The sequence below is a fragment of the Pleurodeles waltl genome, chromosome 10, assembly GCF_031143425.1.
Source record: "Pleurodeles waltl isolate 20211129_DDA chromosome 10, aPleWal1.hap1.20221129, whole genome shotgun sequence".
In the NCBI taxonomy this organism is placed as follows: domain Eukaryota; kingdom Metazoa; phylum Chordata; class Amphibia; order Caudata; family Salamandridae; genus Pleurodeles; species Pleurodeles waltl.
Genome location: NC_090449.1, coordinates 409,557,545 through 409,574,530, shown reverse-complemented (window position 1 = coordinate 409,574,530; position 16,986 = coordinate 409,557,545). Strand labels below are relative to the sequence as shown.

Genomic DNA, 16,986 nt, shown 5'->3' with positions numbered 1-16,986 from the left:
AAAAAAATATTAAAAAAATAAAAAAAAGCCCCCTACAAACCAGATAAATAGGACAAAGTGTAATACAGTAGTTAGTCCCTGCTCTCACACAGAAGGAGGTACAAAGAGGCCTGACTGACCACTAGCAAGCAAGGAGTTTTAAATGACACAAACTAGAATGAAATAGCTGGAAGCCCACAGAAGAAGTATACAAGAGGTCGGACGCTTACACTAGACCTAAAAAGCACTTGTCCTTCTAAAGCCGCAGGCTCAAATGGCATACCTGGTTAAACTTGATGGGCCGTTCTGGAGTTCATTACTGGAACAACTATTTCTTAAGGTCACCACAGTTGGGTAGGTTCTTAATTCATTGAAAGGTGCAATGCCTCATCTTACCTATAAAAAGGGGCTCAAACAAGATCCAGCCTGCTATCATTTAATAGCCCTCCTACATTGTGTAGGGAAGCTATGCGCCAAACGTTTATTTAATAATCTGGCAAACTGGGTTACAAAACAACTTCTAATCTCATCAACACAGACTGGATTTGTCCCCAGACTGTTCAACTGTGGATAACATTGTTTCCCCAACTCTTGGAAAAAGAAAAAGAAAAAGAAAAAAACAAAAAAAAAAAAACAAAGGAGAAGAACTTTAAAATACTAAAAGCCCATTTTGTGGATTGTCCCACTGCCTTTGATAAAGTGAATCGTCAAAGATTATGGACAAAGCTCAAGACCTGGAGAACTGACCAGTTATTATTTGCACTTCCTTATCGAACTGCATACTGACACATAGTTGCAAGAAAGACTATCCACCGATAAGGTATTTTCGTCCAAATTTCACATTGAGAATGGCCTCAAACAAGGCTGCATTCTAGCTCTGTTATTATTCTCTTTATACATCGCTGATCTGTCAGCCTCTTAAATTAAACCTCAGTGCTCCAAAGATGTGATGCACTGGAGTATCACACCTGGCCCATGCCGATGATCTGGTGATATTGTCGCAAACCTCAAAAGGTCTACAATATTCACTAAATTGTTTAAATGAATTCAATGCCAACCTTCTTGGGAAGAAAACCAAGTCTACATCGTGGGTCTTAGGCGATGACTCGAACGATATGGTCAATCAATACAAGTTCCTTGGAGTTACAAATGACAAAAAGCTATCATGGTCTAATCACCAATTAACAAGAAAGCTCAAGTCAATCATGATGTTTAAATCCATCATAAGATTTTCCAACCTGTTTGGAAGTAGAGCAATCAAAACTTCATTGAGAGCGGTAAATATGAAACTTATACCTTACTTACATTACGCATCACCCGTATTAAACAGCACAGTCGTAGCCACTCTCAATAAAAACTTACATGCTGTGTGTATGTAATCTTCTGCATCTTCATACAGCCACTCCTCACTGCGTCATCAGGCTAGTGCTGAAACTAAAAAAAACTCTAATGTCATTCCACTACAAAAGCAGTTTTAATTATTCTTGTGACTGTGCAAGGTCTGATTCCTCAACTTCAAAATCCTTAACTCACCTGGAAATTATGAAAACATTATACAAGGATATGGAACTTAATATTGTAGCATCACAAAAGGCTCCAGAACTGTCTAAGCTACCCGCTGGCAAAATTAAATCAAGTGGGCTGAAAATATCTGCTTCAAAGGAGGTTAAACAGTGGACAGAGGGAGAGTGACTAGGTCAGGATGATGAAGTGATAATTAGAACCTTATAGGAAATGTTTGTTTAATTCCCAAGTGGTACCAGTGATTCCAAACCAAAATCCAAATTTCTACCTCAGACCCCACACGATTTAGTGGATTCTTTTAAAAACAAATTGTGAACCAGTAGCTAGAAAAACAGACATAAAAAGAAAGAGCTTGAACAACAATCGGACTAAAATTCAGTAGCGGTCCTTGATGAATATAAAAAAAAATGATGATAAAAATTGCTGTGAAGCCCTCGGATAAGAGCAGAAATGTAGTCCTCATGACAAAAGATCACCATCACCAAGAAGCGGTGCAACAATTGAGTAATCATACTTATTATGAACCAGTAACAAAGGAAACATACATTCAAAGTAAAAGGAGGTTTTATGATGTGTTAGAAGACTGGAGGGACACCGTGGTGCTGCTACTGGGAGACCCCCCAAGTCCCAGGAATCCTTGCGCCAGGAGGCACTGTCACTCGTCCCAGGTGGCAGGACCAACACTCACACTATAAAGCACTGACCTGACTCCCCCTATGTGGGACAGCGTGGTGCTGCTATTGTGGTCCCAGTAATTCTTATGCCAAGAGGCGCTGTCGCTCATCCCGTGGGGCAAGACAACACTTGCTCTATAAAAGCTCTGCCTTACTTCCGCTGCGCTTGACACCCCCGGACAAAGCCCAGGCCAAGAGCGGGCACATCTACGTCTGGAGCCTGGAAGACACTGGCCTGGCCCACTCCTCCAACACCCCCCTAAAAGGTAATGTGCATGTTGCCAAACCCCTATGTGAACAACTTTTGTTTACGTTTTGAGACTGGTTTTCCAAAAGTTGCTTTAGTCGTTTCATTTGCTGTATATTGAATTCTACTTAACGCATTATGCGGAAGAGGAATGCCAGTGGCGGGGAAGAGAATTACGCTTTAACCAAGACATCTAAGAAGTCCCTTAAAACTGCTGGGGGCAATTGTGTTCTTGATAGGATTTATGATTTATTGACAGAGTATGAGGAGATTGTGGAACCAAGTTGTATTTTATCTAGTCCCCCTCTACACTGTTTGATTTCTAAGCCGCTTGTTACAGAGCAGAAGATGATTCCGGAAATGTTCACTCGGTCCAGGCAGCAGGGGCATGAAGCTAATTTTAATACTCAAGTTCCATCACTCTGCAGACACCTGCTTCGCCCATAATTGCCACACAGGGCTCTCTTACTGATGGCTTCCCTTGTAGCAATTGCTTTGCTGCGCTGTCAGAGTCCTTGGTTAAGTCTCCATCTGAGCAGGCAGTAGTTGTAACTAATGTTGCGGATGTAGCGTGTGTCAGAGCTCAGTGCAGAAGATCTTGCACTTCTGTGTAAGTCAACATTCTGATTCCTTGTCCTGGACCTGAAGGTGGTGGTGGCCACCCTAAGCCCATTCATTTCCTCCCTTACTATCACTGTGAAACAGCTTTTTGAGTGTTACAGGGTTTCTCCTTCATCCCCTCCTCACAATACACCTTCCATTCCTCTAGATCTAGTAACCGTACAGTTTCTACTGCAGGTTGACCTCAAGTGGGTGTAGGCCAAAACCTGCAGATGACAGTTTCTTCCTCTGGGCCTCCTACTTTTATCGTTCCATCTGATAAACAGGGTGATCCGCTTAAAGTGGACCAGTCCTTGTTACTCTTAAATGGTCCCTCATCCCATGGGTATAGGCCAGGGCTTCCTAGGGCCACAACTTTTGCTACATTGAGCTCAAATCCATCTACAGCATGGGTACTGGCAAACATTTTCCCAGGGGCCAAAAAGTTTGGTCTGTGATGTGCCTGTGGGCCGCATTGATGCCAGGGCAGTGGCGGTCGGGTGGGGTGGCTGGGGGGGATTTGGTGGCAAGGTAGGTGTCGGGGATGCAAATTATATACATCTAGTGGCTGAAATAAACAATGGGAAACCAGAAAACCTGGAACTAATCCCGGCTTACCCACTTTTCCAAATTGTGTGATCCTAGACAATTGTTTAGTCTCACTTTCCCTCCTTTTTCTGCATTATCACATTTCAGATGACCTCGAAATACATGATTCATGGTGTGCTGCACAAAACCTGCTTCTATGTTTGATTTATTAAAGTGTAATGTTGTTCATGTATGATAGGAACCCAGGCCACCCATAAAGCGCACATACCAAGTGACTTGTCTCTTTAATTTACTATTGGTGATGTTCTCAGGGTTAGGGAAATAATTAATGTTTCCAAATTTATGTTTGAAAACTATCACTTTTAAATGGATACATCATCTCAATGCACTGATAAAATAAATTGTACTAAGGCGAAAGGGTGCTGCATGTTAACTAAATACACTTTTTTAATTTTGTAGAGGCCGTCTTAGTTTTACACTTGTGTTGCAAGATGTCTTTAAAAATGAAGGCTTTTCTAAAGTTAAGTGCAGGAGTCCCTAGTTACTTCCTTTCTTTAAGACCAATTGAGCTTGAAATAAATGATTGTGCGTGTATTTCATATTTTTATTGTTAGTGCAAAATCGAGCAAACAGCTGCCCAGTGCTCCTGTGGCTGGAAGGGCCGCATGCAAAGGTCAGAGGGGCCGCATGAGGCCCGCGGGCCGTACTTAAGAGTATCCATGATCTACAGCATACTATTCATGTAAACCAAATGACTCTCAAAACAGTTAGCTTCCCGGGTCGGGGGTTACTCATAGTAGTGAATGTAATCATTCTCACCCTATGGGTAATAGTTGTCATGTTTACCCTTGCTTTATCACAATGATCAATATTCTAAAGAGGAGAGCATTTGACAGAGCTAAATGGGACGACTCTTCAGAACAAGGTGATCCACTGGATTCAACAAGTTAGGAGGTGCCGTTCAGTAATACAAGATGACAACATATGTGCCAGAAGACTTAAGGACTCCAACATGGGGTTTGATAAAATCAAATTAACCATTAGCGACCCCAATCTTGCCCATAATCTGTTAGCATTTGACCATAGGACTAGCCCTCCAAGCCATTCTTACATTCAATTTACACATACAACGTACTTTTACATCGCTTAGCAAAGTTCACTGAATAACAGTGTCACCTAGTTAAAGTCAACATTGATTCGAGCATCTGACTTATACTGCTAGTATCTAGTTGCAATCGTATTACTCCATCTGCTTTGAAGAATTGCCTTTCAACACCTAGGTATTACAATGGTACCACTATTCTACCCATTTCTGGTGCTGTAGCTACTACTAATAATTCCATGCAAGCCCCCTCCCACCCCCCCCCCCCCCCCATTTATTTTCCAACCTCAGGGAATCAGCCAGCTGAAGCTACCAGTGGGATACGTATAAAAACAAACTCTAGTAAGCTGCTTCGTGTTTCATGGAACCTGGCCTGAACAATGTGGGAGCACCTTGGCTAGTGCCAGGGTGCCCACACACTAAGTAACTTAGCACCCAACCTTTACCAGGTAAAGGTTAGACATATAGGTGACTTATAAGTTACTTAAGTGCAGTGGTAAATGGCTGTGAAATAACGTGGACGTTATTTCACTCAGGCTGCACTTGAAGGCCTGTGTAAGAATTGTCAGATCTCCCTATGGGTGGCACAAGAAATGCTGCAGCCCATAGGGATCTCCTGGAACCCCCAATACCCTGGGTACCTCAGTACCATATACTAGGGAATTATAAGGGTGTTCCAGTATGCCAATGTAAATTGGTGAAATTGGTCACTAGCCTGTTAGTGACAATTTGGGAAGAAAATGAGAGAGCATAACCACTGAGGTTCTGGATAGCAGAGCCTCAGTGAGACAGTTAGTCATAATACAGGTAACACATACAGGGCACACTTATGAGCACTGGGGGCCTGGCTGGCAGGGTCCCAGTGACACACACAACTAAAACAACATATATACAGTGAAATATGGGGGTAACATGCCAGGCAAGATGGTACTTTCCTACACATGGGCATGAACTGTCTTGGGAGAAAGCTAGGCTACGACCTTTGTTGTTTTGTAGGAATCTATGGATGACCCCAGACCTCACCCATTAGGCACTAGCATTACAGGACGTCATGACAGCAGATCAATTTCATAACGTCCCATGGCTTGTAAGTATTAAAAATCTACTTAAATCTCTTGGCTTAAGAAACCTTTGGGACTACCCCGCATCCTCTTCTTTCCCACCCAAAGCCGCCTCTTCTAGAATGTCCTGCGATTTTTTTTTTTATTTCAAGCCTGTGAGTGCATACAAGCTGTGCTGGGACCAGATAACTGACCCACTGGACCGGACGTTATTACTTCCAGTTCCGAGTGGGCACTTTACGTGTGAGATCCTTTATCACAGCCTGGTCTGTAGGGATAACAAATGTATGCCGTACCTGTTCTTTCTATGGAAACTGTTGCCCATGTATTTTTTGTTTGAATGTTGTCGCCCAGGTAGTCTATGGTTAGCTCCCATTTGCAGACGTTTGTGCGTACGTACCCATTCTGTGGCCTTGCGAATTCGGAGATCAGACCCACTGTTAAGCACTTGCAGTCCCAGTGACAAAATTTTAAAGTGCAATGTGGAAGCTCCAAGAAGTGACATGCTAATGATACCTGCAAAGTCTTATGTGGCCTTTCTGCTCATGTCACATAATTGTGGTTTTTATTATATCATTATGTTATTTTATGTGAAATGTACAAGTTTTTCCTATTAACACTGTATTACTCTTGTAATTGCACTTTTATGGCCATTCGGATGAAGAAAAAGCCATTTTGATGATAACTGGTTATACAAAGGAATGTTGGACACAGATGAATATCAATTTCTAAAGTGTGAAAGTTCACAGACTCCAACTTTCTATCACCGCCCGAAAGTACCCAAACCTGCAACCCATGCCCCTGATCGGCCAATAATTTCCCCCCAAGGGAAGTCTGTTACAGAATGTGTCTGTATACATTGATTTGTGAAATCCTTATGTTCATTAATTCGAGCCACAAATGATTTCTTAACCTGGATACAGAACATCATGTGGGAACATGATTTTTAATTATTACTATGGACATCACTAGTGTCATAGCTGGAATGTCGCTCCTAGACGAGCCTGCTTGTTTAGGGGTGACGGCACTCTTGTTTGTAGGCGACTGAGTCACTCCTACAACAAGTCGCAACTGTTAGCTCCAACCCTACAGCCATACAAGAAGTACATCACCAAATACCCAAACACTTCTGGCCGCCCTGCTCATGGACTGTAGATAAGACCTCTCAGGGAAGTCGTGATGGTATGGAAGCTACCCTCCCTAACCCCTTCCACAGACTCTTCCCTCCTCCATCCTCCTTTACTCATCCCAAGCCTAAATCCTGTTACCATATACTCCCAATTAACACTTCTGGATTCTTTCCTCCTTCACCCCTCCATTACTCCAGTCAATCTAACTAAAACTCTCATATCCGCGGCTCAAATTAACTCATAATAATACTAAAACTGTACTCCTATTTTCCTATACTAATTCATCACTAATTCTTATTGGGTTCCGGAGTAGCGTGCTACTCACAGAAAAGCGCTTTGACGCCTTGTCAGGGGTAGTAAGCGCTGTATAAATACTATTACAATAAAACACAATACAATACCCTTTTCTCTTGTGAGCAGTAAGTCTTCGTCACACACAGGCAATGAAGGAGATGCAGGGAAGTTTTCAATGTCTTTATTGAAAAGACTGCAATCTACGGTAAGATGCATGAGCTGCAATGCTTAGGATAATGAACAGTAAAAGAAGCATAATTAAGGTGAGATTTGTGAATACAACCCCCCCCACCATCTTACAATAAACATGAGATGTGAAATTTCTAGCAAAGAGAACCTAATCTCTAACCTAATGAGAACTAGGTATGATAAACCTAATCTGCAGTACTATCTCCATTAGAAGTGCACCCCAACCCTCATTACCTTGGAATGAGGTCTCTAGGTCACACTCCATGGTGACACAAAGGCTGAGTTCTGCAGCAAGGTGACTTGCAGTGTATCTGGAAGGACTCCCTCTAATGAACTTGTCCGTGCAACAGTAAATGTCCAAACGTGAGAAATACATTTCCAGATCACTTAACTACACTGCAGCATACTTCATGAAATACCTACATCATACTAAACACTTGATCAACTTGCAGTAAAACATATGTTTCAATTTGGAAAGCATTCTACAAGACTAATTCCCTGCCCAGTAACACAATAGAAACTGTGCCTGCATTACTACTCGTCACCATTCCAGAAAACAGTATTCCACTAAATACATGAAACTAATCTGTCAGTCCTATACTATAAACAGAGCCACTAGTAGAAAATCTAAGCCAGATTCATACACTAGATATTAAACTATATAAAGAACTATACTACAGCACATGTAAATCATTAGAACTTTAAAGAACACACCAGTTAATCAACTCACATACAAACGTGCTACTCATTGATCATTGTATCTAGTTTAATTATATTTGTCAGACTGTTTTATTAATGTTAAAAAATATTTTTGGTCACTTTCCAATACACTTTACATACCTGAAAAAATGATATTCCAGCTTTCTTCTTCTTATCTCTTGTCTGATAGTTTCAATATTCTCAGAAACAGAGAAAACTAAGCATAAGAAAGGGTCACTATTCGTACGCTTAGCAACCATGAATGGCAATCTTTTGCACTGTGTCGTATTGGACATTACAGCAAATAAAAGCATACCTTTCATTTTTTTCTTTTGCAAGATAAGTTCTGAATGGCTACTAACCGTTAACCCTTTCATGTACCTTTTTAAAGATGCTCAGTATGATAGGCTTCTTTTCGTGATCATGATTTTACCGCAATTATCGTAAATACTTCGAAAAAAAAACAGTGTTGGTAGTTTTATGCTGTCCTAGTGATATTTAACATTATCACCTATCCCTTAGTAGCAAAAACTATCTTTATTATACAATAGTCCATACAAAGCATTTCAGTTTTCAGAAATACACAACTGTCTCTTTGAGAGCCTTCCCCCAATACAATTTTAGCACACTGCATAGCAACCCACTAGACCCAGTGTCACAAGTTCACTGCGCATTCTAGAAGGGACATACTTTCTACACAAAGCTGTAACTGGTGTGGTTTACTGCACAGATTCCAAAGCACATCACATTCTGCAGTACACATTTACATTTTACCACAGCCAATGAAACATCTACTTACTTTTAATTCAAGATACAACCTAAGTTCACTATTTACAGTATATATATATATATATATATATATATATATATATATATATATATAAAATACTAATACTTTTGATTGGGTAAACTTACCAGTAGACCTCCATTTTACCTGCAACCCATTTTGAAATCTGCTCAGTCAGCACAAGCATTCTCCTCGCTGCTACTGCTGCTTCACTTCACAATGGTTTGAGTGTGGATTGTTGAGCACAGCTATGTGTTTTGGGCTAGAGAGGATGCTAGAAGGAGTGGAATTGACAGGGACTGACTTGGGTTTGCCTAATGTAGACATTAAGTGAATTGGCCAGAGAGGGTTAAAGTGGAATCAATTGCTGCATTTGGTTGAAAGCATTACCGATTTTCAACTCCCTGACCTCATGATTATGCACTGTGGTGGAAATTACCTAGGCTCACGGACGGGTGTCGGACTGGAAATCATAATGTAGGATACCTTTGAACAATCAATGAGACTTTTCCCTCACACTGTCTGTTTATTCAAACATATGTCAAAGACAGAAATGGAAGTGGTCAAATCAAGTCTGTCCTCAAAGTGACAAAGTCAGGAAACATGTTATTAAAGAGGTTTCTGCATTCCTTAGGGACCACAGCATAGGTTGTATATCTTTCCAACCTAAAACTGCACACCCACACCTACAAGTAACTAAAAAATAGTTACAATAAACTCAAAGGCTCTTGACCGAGCCACACTAGTCCCCAAAACTCTTGTTAATTTTCTTAAGCAATGTCTTTTTTAAATTTTCATAATATTCGTGAAGACGTGATATTAGCGACTATACCACGAAAACAGACAACAAAAGCATGCTTTCAATGCAAACCAGCCCTTTAAAAAATAAAACGTATATATTTATTAAAAATTGAGAATCAGACAGCCATTTCAACATTCTAAGATAGAGTGAGATATGAATTTCTCACACTACATATACATAAGTTTAAGTAACTATTTGAAAAATATATAAAGTGAGATGGGTCTGAGTTTGTATGTAAATGAGTACATCTGTGACCGAGTTCATGAGGGTCTCACTGGGTGTGTGAGAAAGTGTGCCAGAGTGAGTGGATCTGTGAGCGAGTGTGTAATGATGTAGGTGACTGAGTAAGTGCATGAGGTTCTGAATGGGCATGTCACTCTTACTGCATCTCTGAGTGCATAACGCCATCAGTAAGTCTGAGTTAGTGCATAACAGTCCGATTAGGTCTCTCAGTGAGTGTGCAACAGTGTCAGTGAGTAAGTGCATTAAACTCTGATTGGGTCTGTGAGAGAGAATGTAAAAATCTTGGTGGGTCTTGGAGTGAGTACATGATTGTCTTACAAACTGAGTGCTTGAGAGTCTCACTGGCTGTATGAGTGAGTACATAAAGATGTCAGTGACTCTCACTCACTCCATTAGGGTCTGAGTGGCTATGTGAGTGAACACATGAGACTCGCAATAGGTTTTTCCATTGACTACAAACAGTGAGTTGGTTTCGGAGTGAGCGCATGAGATGCTGAATGGGTGTGTGAGTGCGTGAAAGTCTAAGTGCATCTATCATTCGTGCATAAGGATATTAGTGAGCATGACAGTCTGATATATTCTGTGAGTGAGTGCATGAGGGTCTCACTCACTCCGAGTCACTGCATTAGGGTCTCAGTGTGCCTCTCATTGTGTGGCTCAGTATCTGAGTACATCTCACAGGGCAAGCATGAGTAACTACTGCTATCACTAAAGAAAATTTGCTATTTGACACTTAGCAAATTATTATTTTTTTGATGCAGTTATTCGCACATTCGTGGCGACGTTTCACAGGGGTCTGCGCAGAGCATTTGGGATGTAACTGCGAATATCGCATGGAGTCCAAAAAAATATTTTTTAGCATATTAACTTTACCTCCAAACACTTCTATATTATGTCCCAGGAGTCAGACTAACTCCACTCTCACCCACTATTTCAATTTCCAAAACCACTTTTCAGCCCAAGGGACCGTGTCCCGCTATATAAAATGGCGGTCGCAACTTTATGGTCAGGATGCAGCCAGCCAATTGGACAACTCCTTTTGTTGCGCATATTCGTGAATACTTCACGGTCTCCACGAAATAGTCGCGAAAGTCGCCACAGCCAGAGATGTACAAATTTGAATTTCCCTAAATTTCTCAAAAACTAATGACCACATTTGCACCAAATAACCAAAAGTGTGATCTGCGTACCGACAGCTAGTTTTCGGACAAATTTGGTGTAATTCCGTCCAGTGGTTCAGCCTGTAGTCAGGTCTAAAAAAAGTCCTAGAGAAATTAACATGGCAAAAGCAACCTTTTTTTAAGCCCCCTTTTGCTCGACCGCTGCTTGAAGGATCACCCCGAGCCTTTCCATGCGCGACAAGAATCACTGACTTTTTTGGGGGAAAATGTCATTAAGATTCGTCAAACGGGGTGTGTGTGTGTGTGTATATAAAAAATATGGAAAATGTCACTTACCCAGTGTACATCTGTTTGTGGCATGTAGTGCTGCAGATTCACCTGCTATGCTTTGCCATCTAGTGTTGGGCCCAGAGTGTTACAAGCTGTTTTTCTTCGAAGAAGTCTCTTCTCAGTCACGGGATCGAGTGACTCCTCTTGGTCATACTGCACATGGTAATCAACTCCATTGTTAGATTGTTTTCCCGCAAAAGGGTATAAGAAGGAGTGATAGAGTATAGTAATATAAATGTTGTATAGAAATAATAAATCAGAATAGATGTCCATGCAAATGTAAATGTATCTACATATATACAAAAAAAAAAAAATGTAACAACTACAGGCTTCTGGGGAGGAGCGACAGTGCATGTGAATCTGCAGCACTACATGCCACGAACAGATGTACACTAGGTAAGTGAATTTTTCCGTTCTATGGCATTTGTAGCAGCAGATACACATGCTATGCATAGACTACAAAGCAGTTACTCTCCCCAAAATAGCGGTGGGTAGCCTGTAGAAGTTGGAGTTGTTTGAAATAATTTTCTTAAGACAGCTTGACCAACATTGGCCTGTTGCTTTGAAAATACATCTACACAATAATGTTTTGTAAATGTATGATGATTAGACCATGTGTCTGCCACTGGTATGTTTCCTAAGAATGCTATTGATGCACCTTTCTTTCTAGTGGAATGTGCTTTAGGTGTGATCAAAAGTTGTCTTTTTGCCTTAATGTAACATGTTTGTATACATTTAACAATCCATCTTGCTAACCCTTGCTTAGAGATAGAATTCCCTTTATGGGGTTGTTGAAAGGCAACAAAAAGTTGTTTTGTTTTTCTAAATTCTTTAGTTCGATCTACATAGTACATTAGAGCTCTTTTGAGGTCAAGAGTATGAAGGGCTTTTTCTGCAATTGAGTCCAGCTGTGGAACGAAGACTGGCAATTCCACTGTTTGGTTTAAGTGAAAAGGTGATACCACTTTTGGTAGAAATTTAGGATTTGTTCTAAGTACAACTTTATGTGTACTTAGAAAAAAGGTTATTCAAGAGTGAATGCTTGTATTTCACTAACTCTTCGCAATGAAGTAATGGCTACTAGGAAGGCAACCTTCCATGTTAAAAACAAGAACGCATGGGTTCAAAAGGTGGGCCCATGAGTATGGTGTGTACAATATTTAGATTCCAAGTAGGAACAGGTGGTGTTCAAGGAGGAATAATACGTTTTAATACTTTAAGGCTTTTATAACTGGAACTCTGAAGAGACGTGTGTTGAATACTCTGCAAGTATGCTGATATTGCAGTAAGATGGATTTTAATGGATGAGAAAGCTAGATTTGATTTCTGCAAATGAAGTAAATAGCATACAATATCTTGTATTGATACTGTTAGTGGATCAGTATTTTTAGATGTACAGTAGTAAACAAATCTTTTCTGTTTGTCAGCATAGCATTGCCTAGTTGTAGGTGTTCGTGCCTGTTTGAGAACTTCCATGCAAATCTAATGGAAGTTTTTACTATCCAAATTGTATGACTTCAGGAGCCAAATCTCTAAGTTGAGAGTACTGGGTTTTGGATGTCTGATTTGTCCCTTGTTTTGTGTTAACAAATCCGGTCTGTTTGGAAGTTTGGAGTGAGGTACTACTGACAGGTCTAGGAGTGTTGTGTACCAATGTTGTCGTGCCCACGCTGGGGCTAAGAGTATCATGGTGAGAGAGGTCCGACGTAGCTTGTTGACCAGCAAGGGAAGTAGGGGGAGAGGGGGGAAAGCGTAAGCAAATATCCCTGGCCAGCTGATCCGTAGAGCATTGCCCTTGGTTAGAGATGTGGGTGTCTGGATGCAAAGTTTTGGCATTTTGTGTTTTCGCTTGTTGCGGAAAGGTCCATTTCTGGCATGCTCCACTTTTGAAGTACCTGAAAGTGAATCTCCCATTTGTGTGTCTGTTGGTGCGTCCTACTTAGAAGATCCGCTAGCTGATTGTGTATTTCTGGAACGTATTCTGCTAATAGATGAACGTGATTGTGAATTGCCCATTTTCATATTGTTTGGGCTATAAGGGACAGTTGAGATGAATATGTCCCGCTTCGTTTCTTTAGGTAATACATAGTTGTCATATTGTCTGTTTTTATCAGAACAATCTTGTGTTTAAGAAGGGGTTGAAATATTTTTAGGGGAAGGAACACAACCAATAATGCCAAATGGTTTATGTGAAAATGTTGCTGTTTTGACACCTATTCCCTTTGAATGGTAAGGTTGTTGAGATGAGCTCCCCAACCTATCATTGATGCATCTGTTATTGTGGTCTGAAGTATAGGGTCTTGAAATGACCGCCCCTTCATTAAATTGCTGAGATTCCACCATCGAAGGGACTGATTGGCTATTAGCCCTTTTTCTAGCCGCACTTACTACCACTGAATCTGGAGGAACTTGGGGGGTAATATAAATCGGGTCTGTAGAAGCAGGTTTATACTTTTTATCAATGCGTGGAGTTATTACTCTGTCTTTGACTGCCTCACTAAATATTTGATCTGCATGTTTAACCATGCCGGGTAGCATAGGAAGGCATTGACATTTTGAGAGCAAGGAAGATAAAGTGTTAGAGAAAACCCTCTTCTAGGGGCTCAGTGTGCATAAGCACCCCATGATTTGCTGCTGCCCTGGAAACAACCTGCATGAATGCAATAGTGTCCTCTGGTGGAGAAGGCTTAGAAGGGTATAAATCACGGTCATTGTCAGGAATAGGATCTGGGTCGTATAGGTGCCAAGGATCAACCGCATCACCATGTGAATATTGCAAATGAGTCGGTGAAGGCAAAGGTGGTGGAGGTGAAAAAGAAAGTTGTGGTGAATGAGGGGGAGCAGTATGGGCAGGTACTGGCTTCTCCTTTTGCTTATAAATTTTTGCTGGTGGTGGAGCAGTGTCTAATTATTCTTGAAAGGCCAGATTCCTTTTGGTTTGTAGAGGAGGTGCAGTAATTATTCTGCCAGTCTCTTTATGGATGTGAATCCTGGATTGTCTTTCATCCATAACCTCAAGAATAGGTTGAAGCTCAGTGTCCTCATCAGAAGGTCTGTAAGACTGTACATGCAATGATTCTGAGCTCTGTTTGTTTAAGATGGCTCTAAAGTCCTTGCTCTTCTAAATGAGAAGTTTTTTCGGCTCTGAAGATGGTAGTTTTTTCAGTTCCGAAAACGGAGCCGGTTGTTTCGGCTCCGAAGCAGGGCGTCAAGGCTTTGACTCCGAGGAGTGAGGATGCTTGCTCGAGTCCAAAGTACAACTCTTAATGGATTTACTAGACTCTGATACAGACGGAGGAGTGGCCTTTTTCGACGCGGAACCTGAAAGTTGGTCGACAAAAGTCTTTTTTTCGGTTCAAACCATGGCTCTGTGGCAGTGGTGTACCCAAGGCCTTTGATGATTTTTTTTTTTTTTTTATAAATGGGGGTAGGGACAGACGTACTCATGTGCTGACCAGCAATGATTGGCCTATCTTCTTCCAATCCTTGTTCGGAGTCGGTGTATCTGAATGAAACCGCTGTCTGCGCCTGTTCTACCTCCATGATGTTGAGATGTTCTGTACTCTTTGATGCCATTTCCAATCTTCTGGCTCTCCGATCATGCAGGGTCTTCTTGGATTGAAACAATTGACAGACCTCACAATCTTCTTCTTTGTGATCGGGAGAAAGACGCAGATTACAAACAAGGTATTATTCTGTGTAGGGAAATTTTGTGTGGCATTGGGGACAAAATCGAAATGGAGTCTGATCCATCAGGCTTTGACGTGTTAGGCCCGAACAGGCCTGAGTCGGGCGCACGCGCCCAGAAGGGCAACATTTTATTTCCGAAAGTACTACTGGTTCTAGGCTAGGTGGAAACATGATCGAAACAATACTGACGATTAAGTTTCCGATTCTAAATCCCGGAGCAAGAGTATGACCGAGAGGAGGAGTCACTCGATCCCGTGACTCCGAAAAAACTTCTTTGAAGAAAAACAACGTGTAAAACTCTGAGTCCAACACTATATGGCGGAATAATGCATAGCATGTTTATCTGCAGCTACACATGCCATCGAACATTTATATACACACACATACATATATTCACTAAAATACCAAAAGGTTACAGGGACGTTAGTTAGGTTCAAATGTTACACCCAAAGAAATTCAGCTGTTGCAGTAATTTCAAGTAACTATAATTCATGCTTTAAGGTACCTATAACTCGTGACCCCACCATGCACAGTTTTCTTATCAATAATTTTACTGCAAATGTTATAGTGATATTTATTAATTATGTCATACAAGATGCATTAAGTGATGTAATATCAGGGGTAATTAGCAGTGCATGGCGAGGGTGAGAGTTATAGTTACCTTAGGGTAAGAGTAACAGTTACTTGAAATAACCAACTATAACAGCTGAATTTCTATGGTTTTGTGCATGTAAAATCCGAACCCAACTATAACGACCCTGTAACTTTTGGGTTTGTAAAAAAATCTATTTCTTAACTATGACGTCCATGTAACTTTTTTGTTTCCAGTGAATGTCTAGTTTTTTTTTTAAACTATGTAAAATACCCGTCAATGCACAGGGGGGTTCCAACCACCCTAAGATTGCAACCACTGCTCCCCTCCCTTGTCATTCATTGTGCAAGTCTGTGCCCCTACTCAGTTCGCTGCAGCAGTTCTGCAACTGCCCTTCTCACCTGTCATGAACAGTTAGCTTGCTGCCCCATCCACCTCCTCCCTAACTTCTGTTGTCCGAGACCATGCACCAGCCCTCTCCCTCCTGCCCTGCATGGTCCGATGAGCTAAGCAAAACACAAATGATGGACGGAATACAGAACCAATCAAACATTCACCCCCAGTCACAGATCTGGGTTTAATCCATCAATTCTTTTGTTCACCATGCCACCCCAGTTTGAACCCAGCCGATTGCAAATCAATCTTGACCCTGTTCCTCATTGGAACAGTCCAGCCCAAACTGCCAGGCCAGTTCCTCCCTGGACCGGAAACAAACATCCTGGGACCGGTTCCAGGGTTTCACCCTTCATCAGCCAGGCAAGCTTGAATCCAGTGGCATAGTGAGCCCAGGACCCACGTCTGGGCATACTCGGCGCACTTATGGCAGCAAAAGCAAAGCAAAACACAAATGATGGACAGACTGCAGAACCAACCAATCAAACATTCACCCCCAGTCACAGATCTGGGTTTAATCCATCAATTCTTTTGCTCACCATGCCACCCCAGTCAGAACCCAGCTGTATGCAAATCAGTCTTGACCCTGTTCCTCATGGGAACAGTCCAGCCCGAACTGCCATGGGCTGCCACTGCCCTCCATTGAGCTTAAAATCCCTGCCACCTCCTCCTGCTCCCCATTGCCCAATTATATGCCCCATCATTGCCCTCCTGTCTAGCCTTTGTGCTTAGCTTGCTGCCCCTATCCTCCTTACCCCTGCCCTCCGTGTGGAAACCTCTGCCCCTACTTTTTGCCCACCATGTTCCAGTGACATGACATGGCACCTCCTTTCTAGACCGAGTCTTCCGCTGAGCAGCCACTGCCCCTCCCACCTACCTAGCATGGTCAGATGGCTGCCCCTGTCAACTCCACCCTGCCTGTGCTAGTTCCATGCCTCTATACCTCCTTCCAATCTTTTTGGAGTGGCTCATTTTGCTGC

General features: G+C 41.7%; 1 protein-coding gene across 4 annotated transcripts in view; it reads right to left on the bottom strand.

The window, feature by feature from the left end:
* Positions 1-16,986, bottom strand: part of AXIN1 (axin 1) — a 345,962-nt gene that overhangs the window by 313,716 nt on the left and 15,260 nt on the right. For 2 of the 4 annotated variants that reach the window (XM_069210655.1, XM_069210656.1), the window contains exon 2: positions 1,342-1,413. The exons of the other annotated variants lie outside the window; for them this stretch is intronic. The gene's annotated coding sequence lies outside the window, so the exon portion shown is untranslated. The remainder of the gene's footprint in view (positions 1-1,341; positions 1,414-16,986) is intronic. 4 annotated transcript variants of the gene reach the window in all.